The sequence below is a fragment of the Symphalangus syndactylus genome, chromosome 19 (genome assembly GCF_028878055.3).
Source record: "Symphalangus syndactylus isolate Jambi chromosome 19, NHGRI_mSymSyn1-v2.1_pri, whole genome shotgun sequence".
Taxonomy (NCBI): Eukaryota; Metazoa; Chordata; class Mammalia; order Primates; family Hylobatidae; genus Symphalangus; species Symphalangus syndactylus.
The window spans coordinates 22,502,894-22,514,940 of record NC_072434.2 but is presented as its reverse complement, the minus strand read 5'-3'; positions in this window follow the sequence as shown (position 1 = coordinate 22,514,940).

Here is a 12,047-nt window from a genome sequence, read left to right as displayed (position 1 = left end):
ATTGGCCAGGCATGGTGGCTTATGCCTGTAATTCCAGCACTTTGGGAGGCTAAGGCAGGTGGATCATCTGAGTAAAGGAGTTTGAGACCAGCCTGGCCAACATTGTGAAACCCCGTCTCTACTAAAATTACAAAAATTAGCCAGGCATGGTGGTGTGTGCCTGTAGTCCCAAATACTTGGGAGGCCAAAGAAGGAGAATTGCTTGAACCTGGGAGGCGGAGGTTGCAGTGAGCCAAGATCACGCCACTGCACTTCAGCCTGGGCAACAGAGTGAGATCTATCTCAAAAAAAAAGCAATTTTATTATTAATGCAATAATAAGTATAATTTATTATTAGATGAATAAACTGTGACAGTCATACAAGGGAATACTATGCAGCAATGAAAATGAACCACCACTATACATAACAACCTAAATCTCACAGAGATAATATTAAGCAAAAGAGGTTAAACACAGGAGTTCATAGGTATGATTCTACTTATAGAAACCTCGAAAACAGGCACGACTAATGATGGTGTTAAAAGTCAGGGTGGCGGTTACCTTTGGGATCAATGACTAGGAGCAGGCATCAGAAGGGCTTCCAGTGTTTGTGACACTCCGTTTCTTTATCTAAGTAGCAGCTACACTGATGCATTCACAGAGTGAAAATTCTTGTAGGACACATACAGTTTCTGTATTTTATATATTTGGTATGCTTCAATTAAAAAGTTTATTTGAAGAAAACTGAGCATGCAAAGTAGCATGACAAGCCTGGAGCAGATTAAAAAATGAGATATTTAAAACAGGAATGCTTTAAAGCTCTTGATAAGCACATTCATGACTTCATGATGGTATAGAGAGTGACAGCAGGACAGATAATCAGAGGGGCAAAGAAAGGAAGGGGCTTCCCTCTGGGAGTTGGTTTAGTCTTGCCCACCCACAGTTAAAAACAAACAGGCCAGGCACAGTGGCTCATGCCTGTAATCCCTGCACTTTGAGAGGCCGAGGTGGGAGGATAGCTTGAGCCCAGGAATTCAAAACCAGCCTGGCCAACACGGAGAAACCCCGTCTCTACAAAAAATACAAAAAATTAGCTGGGCGTGGTAGCAGGCACCTGTAGTCCCAGCTACCCAGGAGGCTGAGGTGGGAGGATCACCTGAATTTGGGAGGTAGAGGCTGCAGTGAGCTGTGATCAGCCACTGCACTCCAGCCTGGGTAACAGAGTGAGACCCTGTCTCAAAACAAACAAACAAACAAACAAACATAAAAAAATGCTTGCTAACTAATTACATACTCAAACGAAACCAGAGAGGATTTGAGTCTGGAAGTGGTATCTATACTTTCAGAGTACTGCATTAATTAGCAGAGAGGATCAAAATTCTCCAACAAACCTGAGTTCTAATCTGGGCCCTACCAACTTTCTCACCCTATAACCTAGAAGAATTACTGCTCCAAGTCTCAGTTTCTTTAACTAGGCTGGTAAAGATAACAATAGTACCTCCTTCATAGAGTTGTTTGATGATTATATGAGCAGTTGCACATACACTGCTTAGCTTAGTAGTAGTAAGTGTTGCCTAATAGTAAGTGTTCAAGAAATGCAAGCTCTTGTTATTATCTATCCATCCACCCATCCTCCACCCACCCATCCATCCATTCCCTCATCCACCCATCTACTCATCCATCCATCCAACCATCCATCCATCCATCCACCCATTCATCCATCCATCCATCCACCCAACCATCCACCTTTTCATCTATCCACCCACTTGTCCACCCACCCATTCCTCCATTCATCATTCAACCCTCTCTTCCTACCATCACTGCTTCATCCATGAAGATTTATAAAGAAGTGTGACATTTGGAGTTTATAAACCAGTATTTGAGACCTAATTCTAATTCTTTCCGCCTGTGCAATCTTGGACAAATAGTTAAAATTCTCTAAATTTTTTGTTTATTCTTTGGTAAAATGGGAGAGAGTGCTTATCTTTACATTATGAAACTACTATGAGAAGTAGATGATTCAGCTGGTTGGGTGTGGTGGCTCATGCCTGTAATCCCAGCACTTTGGGAGGCCAAGGCGGGCTGATCACCTGAGGCCAGGAGTCCAAGACCAGCCTGGCAAACATAGCGAAACACCACCTCTACTAAAAAAAATACAAAAATTAGCTGGGCATGGTGGCAGACACCTGTAATCCCAGCTACTTGGGAGGCTGAGGCAGGGAGAATTGCTTGAACCTGGGAAGTGGAGGTTGCAGTGAGCCGAGATCGAGCCATGGCACTCCAACCTGGGCAATAGAGCAAGACTCTGTCTCAAAAAAAAAAAAAAAAAAAGAGAGAGAGAAGTAGATGATTCATTAAACTCTCCTGAGGCAAAGAATCCACTTATCAGAGTGACAAGGTTTGTATGACAAAAGGAGAGCTATGTCACAGTACGGGAATATAAAAGACCTATAAGGCAGCCCCCTTCACACATATTCTCACCTTCCACTGCATATCACACTGTGGCCGTGCCAAGATCCCTCACATCAACAAATCTAAAACTAGGTTTATTATGTCTCCTTTTATGAGTTGAATTGTACTCTCCTCAAAATTCATACGTCGAAGTCCTAATCCCCAGTACTTCAGAATGTAATCTGATTTGAAGACAGGGTCTTTACAAAGGTAATCAAGTTAAAACGAGGTCATTAGGGTGGATGCTAATCCAATATGACTGTGTTCTTATCAAAAGGAGAAATCGGAAGACAGCCATGCAGAGAGGGATGATGACGTGAAGGGACAAGGAAAAGACAGACATTTGCAAGCCAAAAAGAGAGGCCTGGCTGGGCACGGTGGCTCTCACCTGTACTCCCAACACTTTGGGGGGCCGAGTTGGGAGGATCGCTTGAACCCAGGAGTTCAAAACCAAACTGGGCAACATAGGAAGATAATGTCTCCACACACACAGGCTGAGGCAGGAGGATTGCTTGAGCCTGGGAAGTTGAGATTGCAGTGGACCATGTTCACGCCACTGCACCCCAGCCTGGGAGACAGAGCAAGACCCTGTCTCAAAAAAAAAAAATAAATAAATAAAACATAAAAAAAGCAGGGAGAAGGAACAATTGGGAGACAGACATGCATAGAGGGATGACAATGTAATGAGACAGGGAAAAGATGGCCATCTACAAACAAAAAGAGAGACCTTGTTGGGCACGGTGGCTCATGACTGTAATTCCAGTGCTTTGAGAGGTTGAGGTAGGAAGATTGCTTGCTGGGTATAGTAGCTCACACCTGTAATCCCAGCACTTTGGGAGGCCGAGGCGGGTGGATCACCTGAGGTCAGGAGTTCGAGACCAGCCTGACCAACATGGAGAAACCCCGTCTCTACTAAAAATACAAAAAAATTAGCCAGGCATGGTGGCACATGCCTGTAATCCCAGCTACTCAGGAGGCTGAGGCAGGAGACTCGCTTGAACCCAGAAGGCAGAGGTTGTGGTGAGCCAAGATCAAGCCATTGCACTCCAGCCTGGGCAACAAAAGCGAAACTCTGTCTCAAAAAAAAAAAAAAAAAGACATTTTCACCATCATTCTTCATCCTTGCACTCCCAAAGTGCTGGGATTACAGGCGTGAGCCACCAAGCCCAGCCCATTCTTCACATTTCTTAATCACTTAGCTTCAGGATAACGTGACAACCTATTGGTTAGGGAGGATATGGAAACTTAGAGAAATGCAAAAAGAAAGAAAGATCTCTATATAAGCAAAAATTTCAGACTAGCACTAAGGCTTTTGTGTCATTCTAAGGATTTTGCAAACTGTATTCTTCCCTCTAAAAGTAATTGAAATGGGAGTTGGGGGGCAGGAGCCAGACTTGAACATAAATACAATACAGGTCGGGCGCAGTGGCTCAGTGCCAGCACTTTGGGAGGTTGAGGCTGGTGGATCACAAGGTCAGGAGTTCAAGACCAGCCTGGCCAACATGGTGAAACCCCATCTCTACTAAAAATACAAAAATTAGCTGGGCATGGTGGCACATCCCTGTAATCCCAGCTACTTGGGAGGCTGAGACAGGAGATTTGTTTGAACCCGGGAGGCAGAGGTTGCAGTGAGCTGAGATCGCACCACTACACTCCAGCCTGGGTGACAGAGCAATGTCCCATCTCAAAAATAAATACAATACAATACAATACAATACAATACTATACAAATGATGAACTGTAGCAGTGTAAGGTAGTGGCAAAAAGTACAGAATTTGGTATTCAACAAACCAAAATCTTAATCTTTATGCCTCCTCCAGCTGTGTGATCTTGCGCTAGTTATTTAACATCTCTGAGCCTTAATTTTGTTATCTGTAAAATGGTGGCAATAATGGTATATTGCGTGTTATTTTGAATTATTGTGAACATTAAATGAGATCATGTTTGTAAGACACTAGCCCATGTAAGTACTCAACAAGGTCACAGTGCAAGCTCTCAGGAAGTGTTAGCTATGACTGTATTTGTCAGGGAGGACCCATGGCCAGAAGGTAAATGCCATTAACATATGTGTGTGTCCAGTGACTCCTAAAAGGAATCAATGCCCACTGGACATTCTATGCTGATCGGGGCTGGTAAGTCACCAGGAGAAGTGGTGAAGAGGCTAGAAGTCTTTTTTTTTTTTTTTTTTTTTGAAACTGAGTCTTACTCTGTCACCCAGGCTGGAGTGCAGCGGCACCATCTTGGCTCACTGCAACCTCTACCTCCCATGTTCAAGTAATTCTCATGCCTCAGCCTTCTGAGTAGCTGGGACTACAAGCATGCACCACCACGCCCAGCTAGTTTTCATATTTTTAGTAGAGACGGGGTTTCACCATGTTGGCCAGGCTGGTCTCGAACTCCTGGCTTCAAGTGATCCACCTGCCTCAGCCTCCTAAAGTGCTAGGATTACAGGCACAAGCCACCATGCCTGGCCCTGGCAGTCTTTTTCTGGGTTAGAATGCTTAAAAAATGACTGATTCAGAACTGAGGGACTGGGACTTAGCCTGCCAGAAAAACCTGAAGAGGAAGCACAGCTGTAGGCATAAAGAGCACAAAACACAGGGAGTGAAGGGAATGAAGCCTTGCGAAGCAGGTGAAGATGGAGAGTGGGGCCTCCCCGGCACAGGTCGGGGGCTGAGGCACCCGGCTGCCAGAGCTGGACCCAGCAGGGACAGGAGACAGTCCAGGCAGGGTCTGGGGCTGGGAACTGGGTAAATAATATTAATACACTCATAATAATAAATGTAGTGAAACCTGCATGCCAGTCACTCTCTTAAGCAATTCACATGGCTTAACATTTCAGTTCTCTCACGATGACCCCATGAGGATATATGAACATCTCTGGGGACCACAAGAAAAGTGGGATACAGGGAGGCTGCAACTTATCCAGAGTCATGCAGTAAAAGGCTGGGCAGAAACTCCAACCCACGTCTGGCCGGCCCGAAATCCCACGTTCTTGCCACTCGGTGCTGCCTCCCTAAACTCTGCCCTTTCTGCTTGCGCTTTTATGTTTCTTTGTGTTTGTTTTTTTACCCTCTGCCTCTTCCTGTATTTTCTCATAAGCTGTTTTGGGCAGCAGAGGCCCTAGCACTGTGCTCTGCTCCAAACTTTCTTGTATACTTTTTCGCTTCTCCCCAAACTCATAATTTTTCTTTGTGAAAAGAGCGAAAACAAGGAAGCACTAAAAAAAAAAAAAAAAGTTAAAAGTTTAAATCTGTAAACAGTGAGTTCTGGCTGGGCGTGGTGGCTCACACCTGTAATCCCTTTGGGAGGCCAAGGTGGGCAGATCATGAGGTCAGGAGATCGAGACCATCCTGGCCAACATAGTGAAACCCCGTCTCTACTAAAAATACAAAAATTAGTTGAGTGTGGTGGCGCATGGCTGTAATCCCAGCTACTTGGGAGACTGAGGCATGAGAATCGCTTGAACCCGGAAGGCGGAGGTTGCAGTGAGCCGAGATCATGCCACTGCACTCAAGCCTGGTGACAGAGCGAGGCTCTGCCTCAAAAAAAAAAAAAAAAAAAAAGTGAGTTCTATTTTTAGCCTCCACTTTATATGAATAATCACCCAGATTCCCCTCACAATGGCCATGCAATGTCTCAAGTGATTGTGAGCCCATGTCAAAGTTTGATTTCAAAGTTGCTGCCAGGAAAAAGTTTTTGAGCAAGTCAGTTCAACGAGTCCTTTTTGGTAGAGACATTTTCTGGAAAGAGAAGAGAATGGTTAGAGAATCGTGTGTGTGTGTGTGTGTGTGTGTGTTGTCTGAGACCGAGTCTTGCTCTGTCACCTAGGCTAGAATGCAGTGATGTGATCACGGCTCATTGCAACCTCGACCTCCCATGTTCAAGTGAGCCTCCCACCTTACCCTCCCAAGTAGATGGGACCACAGGTGCACACTACCACGCCTGGCTAAGTTTTTTTGTTGTTGGGTTTTTTTCGTTTTGTTTTGTTTCGTTTTTTTGTAGAGACGAGGTCTCACTATGTTGTTTCGGCTCATCTTGAACTCCTGGGCCCAAGCAATGTTCTCACTTCAGCCTCTAGGTTGGGTTAAAAAAAAAAAAAAAAGTCTGGCCAGGTGCGGTAGTTCACACCTGTAATCCCAGTACTTTGGGAGGCCGAGGTAGGTGGATCACCTGAGGTCAGTAGTTCAAGACCAGCCTGGCCAACATGGTGAAACCCCATCTCTACTAAAAATACAAAAATTAGCGGGGCACTCGCCTGTAGCCCCAGCTACTTGGGAGACTGAGGCAGGAGAATCGCTTGAACCTGGGAGGCAGAGGTTGCAGTGAGCTAAGATCATGTTACTGCGCTCTAGCTTGGGTGACAGAGCAAGACTCCGTCTCAAAAAAAAAAAAAAAAATCTAGTGAAAGAGTGTGTAGTCAGTCAGGTGAGTGGGTAGCCCTGGCTTCCCAGAAGTTCAGAATCTCTTTTTGTTCCAGTAGAACATTCCTCAAGCATTGTATCAGGAATGCTAACTCCTTCCCAGGAGGAGGCTGTGAGTTACATCACAGCCTGGGGTTGGGGCAGTTTTCTTTTTCTTAAATTCCTTTCTTATCCACTTGAACCAACTTGTTTCTTCTAAATTATGCAGTGGCAGAGGGAGGTTTGGTTTTAGAGAGGAAGCTAGGGAAAGAATCTGAACTCCAATCAAGCTTAAAGAAGTCTTTCTCCCTTTTCTGTTCTTGAATAGTAAATAGGTGAAGTTAATCTAAAATCCCTAAGGGGTCCTGGTGTGTTGGCTCACGCCTGTAATCCCAGCACTTTGGGAGGCTAAGGTAGGTGGATCACTTGAAGTCAGGAGTTTGAGACCAGCCTGGCCAACAAGGTGAAACGCTGTCTCTACCAAAAAATACAAAACTGAGCCGGGCATGGTGGTGCGGGCCTGTATTCCCAGCTACTCGGGAGGCTGAGGCAGGAGAATCACTTGAACCAGGCAGACTTCAGTGAGCCGAGACTGCACCATTGCACTCCAGCCTGGGCAATAGAGCAAGACTCCATCTCAAAAAAAAAAAAAAAAATCCCTAAGGGGTTTCCAGTAGGGGAGATCACCTGGAGGATATAGGAGATGCTATTCTGATGCTCTCAGAAGCAGCAGGTTCTGGGCAGCAAGCAAGTGGACCAGGGAGGAAGGAGATGGGAACATTGTTGGAGCCCAACTGCCCAGAAGTGGGATGGAGGAGAGGGGATGTGAGGGAAGGGGAGAGCATTACAGGGCTCTGAGAAGCTTAGAGGGAGGTCTAAGGAGATTATTAACAGATGTGACCTTTATGATCCGGAAGAAAAAAATGCAAGAAGAACGACTTCCAAATCCTAAGAGCTGAGCTTGCACTAAGTATAATACCAAACTTAAATAACAACAACACAACTACAAAAAGACAGAGCGATCCATCTCGGAAAGTTTTCAAAAATGTAAATAACCCATGTGTTCCTCAGCAGGTGAAGGGATAAACCCGTTGCAGTATAGCAATACAATGGAATATTCCTGAACAATAAAGGGGCCTAACTACAGGTTCATTTAACAACATAGATAAATCACAAAACATTTTGTTAAGCAAAAGAAATCAGACACATACCTAAATGTATACCGTGGCCGGGAATGGTGGCTGACGCCTGTAATCCTAGCACTTTGCGAAGCCGACGCTGGCACATCTCTTGAGCCCAGGAGTTTGACACAAGCCTGGGAAACATGGTAAAGTCCCATCTCTACAAAAAATACAAAAATTAAGCCAGGCATGGTGGCGCACACCTGTGGTCCCAGCTACTTGGGAGGCTGAGGTGGGAGGATTGCTTGATCCCAGGAGGTCAAGGCTAGAGTGAGCTGAGATCATGTCACAGAACTGCAGCCTGGGTGAAAGAGCCAGACTGTCTCAAAAAAAAAAAAGCAAATATATACCGAATTATTCCATTTTTATGAAGTCCAAGAACAAGCAAAACTAATTTATTGTGATAGAAATCAGAAAGTGGTTTGGGCATTGGGAGGAGAGAAATGGCTGGAAGCGGACATAAGAGAACTTTCTAGAATGATGGAAATGTTCTATACCTTCTTTTGGGTGGTGATTATGTGGGCAAATACAATTGTCAAAATGCACTGAACTAAAGGCTTATGATATGTTCATATTTTGTATGTGAATTTTTCTTCAATTAAAAAAATAATTTAGGCTGGGCTCAGTGGCTCATGCCTGTAATCCCAGCACTTTGGGAGGCCGAGGTGGGCAGATCACAAGGTCAGGAGATTGAGACCAGCCTGGCCAACATGGTGAAACCCCATCTCTACTAAAAATACAAAAATTAGCCAGGTGTGATAGTGCATGCCTGTAATCCCAGCTATTTGGGAGGCTGAGGCAGGAGAATCACTTGAACCCGGGAGGCGGAGGTTGCAGTGAGCAGAGATCACGCCACTGCACTCCAGCCTGGACAACAGAGCAAGACTCCGTCTCAAAATAAAAATATTAATAATATTAACTTAGGCTGGGCATGGTGGCTCATGCCTGTAATCCCAGCACTTTGGGAGGCTGAGGCAGGTATGATCACCTGAGGTCTGGAGTTCAAGACCAGCCTGGCCAACATGGTGAAACCCTGTCTCTACTAAAAATACAAAAATTAGCCGGGCCGTTGTGGTGCATGCCTATAATCCCAGCTACTGGGGAGGCTGAGGCACAAGAATTGCTTGAACCCGGGAGGTGGAGGTTGCAATGAGCTGAGATCGCACCATTGCACTCCAGTCTGAGTAACAGAGTGAGGCTCTGTCTCAAAAATAATAATAGTAAATTAAAAACAACTATGGATCCAGAAAGTTCCTCTTAGATGGTAATTTTTTTTTTTTTTTTTTTTGAGCTGTAGTCTCGCTCTGTCACCCAGGCTGGAGTGCAGTGGCGCAATCTCAGCTCACTACAAGCTCTGCCTCCTGGGTTCACACCATTCTCCTGCCTCAGCCGCCTGAGTAGCTGGGACTACAGGTGCCCGCCACCACGACCAGCTAATTTTTGTATTTTTTGGTAGAGACAGAGTTTCACCATGTTAGCCAGGATGGCCTCCATCTCCTGACCTCGTGATCCACCCGTCTCGGCCTCCCAAAATGCTGGGATTACAAGCATGAGCCACTGCGCCCGGCCAGATGGTAATTTTTTAATCACACAAACAGTAACTATGGTTTTTTCTTTTCTTCACAATTTGCCTTGTTCGTTTGCTTCATTTATTTATTCAACAGGTATTTACTGGCACCTACCACGTGCTGGGTGTTGTTAGGTGCTACAGATACAACAGTGTGCACAACAAACAAAAAATTCCTGCTCCCACACAGCTTACCTTCTAGTGAAAGGAGGTAAAAGTAAATACGAAAAATAGGCCTGACGCGGTGGCTCACGCCGGTAATCCCAGCACTTTGGGAGACCGAGGCAGGCAGATCAGGAGGTCAGGAGTTCCAGACCAGCCTCACCAGCATGGTGAAACCCTGTCTCTACTAAAAATACAAAAAATTAGCTGGGCGTGGTGGTACACACCTGTAATCCCAGCTACTCCTGAGGCTGAGGCAGGAGAATCACTTGAACCCAGGAGGAAGGGTTTGTGGTGAGCAGAGATAGCACCATTGCACTCTAGTCCAGGAGACGACAAAATTCCGTCTCAAAAAAAAAGAAAAATAAAGAAAAATTATGGCATAGTGTGTCCGGAATTGGTGGGTTCTTGGTCTCAGACTTCAAGAATGAAGCCGCGGACTCTGGCCGTGAGTGTTACAGTTTTAAAGGTGGCGTGTCCGGAGTTTTTTCCTTCTGGTGGGTTCGTGGTCTCGCTGGCTCAGGAGTGAAGCTGCAGACCTTCGCAGTGAGTGTTACGGCTCTTAAGGCGGCACGTCTGGAGTTGTTCGCTCCTCCCGGTGGGCTCGTGGGCTTGCTGGCTTCAGGAGTGAAGCTGCAGACCTTCACCGTGAGTGTTACAGCTCATAAAAGCAGTATGGACCGAAAGACTGAACAATAGCAAGTTATTGTAAAGAGCAAAACAACAAACCTCCCACAGCGTGGAAGGGGACGCCAACGGGTTGCCGCAGCTGGCTCGGGCAGCCTGCTTTTATTCTCTTATCTAGCCCCACCCACGTCCTGCTGATTGGTAGAGCCGAGTGGTCTGTTTTGACAGGGCGCTGATTGGTGTGTTCACACACCTTGAGCTAGATACAGAGTTCCGATTGGCGTGTTTACAATCCGTGAGCTAGACATAAAGGTTCCCCACATCTCCACCAGACTCAGGAGTCCAGCTGGCTTCATCCAGTGGATCCTGCACCTGGGCTGCAGGTGGAGCTGCCTGCCAGTCCCGCGCCGTGCGCTCACACTCCTCAGCCCTTGGGTGGTCGATGGGACTGGGCGCCGTAGAGCAGGGGACGGCGCTCGTCGGGGAGGCTCGGGCCGCACAGGAGCCCATGGAGGGGGCGGGAGGCTCAGGCATGGCGGACTGCAGGTCCCGAGCCCTGCCCCGAGGGAAGGCAGCTAAGGTCCGGTGAGAAACCGATGGGTCGGCACTGCTGGGGGACCCAGTACACCCTCCGCAGCCGCTGGTCTGGGTGCTAAGCCCCTCATTGCCCGGGGCCGGCAGGGCCGGCCGGCTGCTCTGAGGGCAGGGCCCGCCAAGCCCACGCCCACCCGGAACTCCAGCTGGCCCGCAAGCGCTGCGCACAGCCCCGGTTCCCGCTCGCGCGTCTCCCTGCACACCTCCCTGCAAGCTGAGGGAGCCAGCTCCTGCCTTGGCCAGCCCAGAAAGGGGCTCCCACAGTGCAGTGGTGGGCTGAAGGGCTCCTCAAGTGCCACCAAAGTGGGAGCCCAGGCAGAGGAGGTGCCCAGAGCAAGTGAGGACTGCCAGCACACTGTCACCTCTCAATAGTATCTAGCTGGTAAAAAGAGCCAAGAAGACATTAAATCAGGGAAAGAGGACAGAGGGTTGTGAGGGAAGGGGAGGGAGGGAGGCCTCGTGGAAATGACACTTGAGTTAAAAGCTATAGGAAGTGAGATGGAGCCACAGGGATTCCTGGAGGAAGAGCGTTCCCTGCAGAGGCAACAGCAGGTGTGCTGCTTAATTCGCTTCCAACAGGAACTTATTTTAGAAAAAAGGGATATAGAGCATGGACTTTGGCCCAGGAATTCTGGTTCTGAGATTCTGTACTGCAAAGCCAAGAGGCCTCATTTTCCTCATCTGCGAAATGGGGATCATAATAGCACTCACCTCCTGGGGTTATTGTGAGGATCAGTTGTGGTCAAATAATAATAAGCTTAAGATTTTTGGTCTGGGTGATTTTGTGGACGGTAGCGTTTTCAACTAAAGAAATACAGGAAGAATTAGGTTTAAAAAGTATAGGGTTGGGAGGCTGAGGCAGGAGAATCGCTTGAACCCAGGAGGCAGAGGTTGCAGTGAGCTGAGATAGCACCACTGCACTCCAGACTGGGCAACAGAGTGAGACTCTGTCTCAAAAAAAGAAAGAAAAAGGAAAAGATATAGAGTATAAGTTAACTCTTTAGATACCTTAAGATTTAAGGTGCTTGTATTATGGCCAAGTAGACGATTGAATAAGAGACCTCAAAAGAAAGAAATGTACAT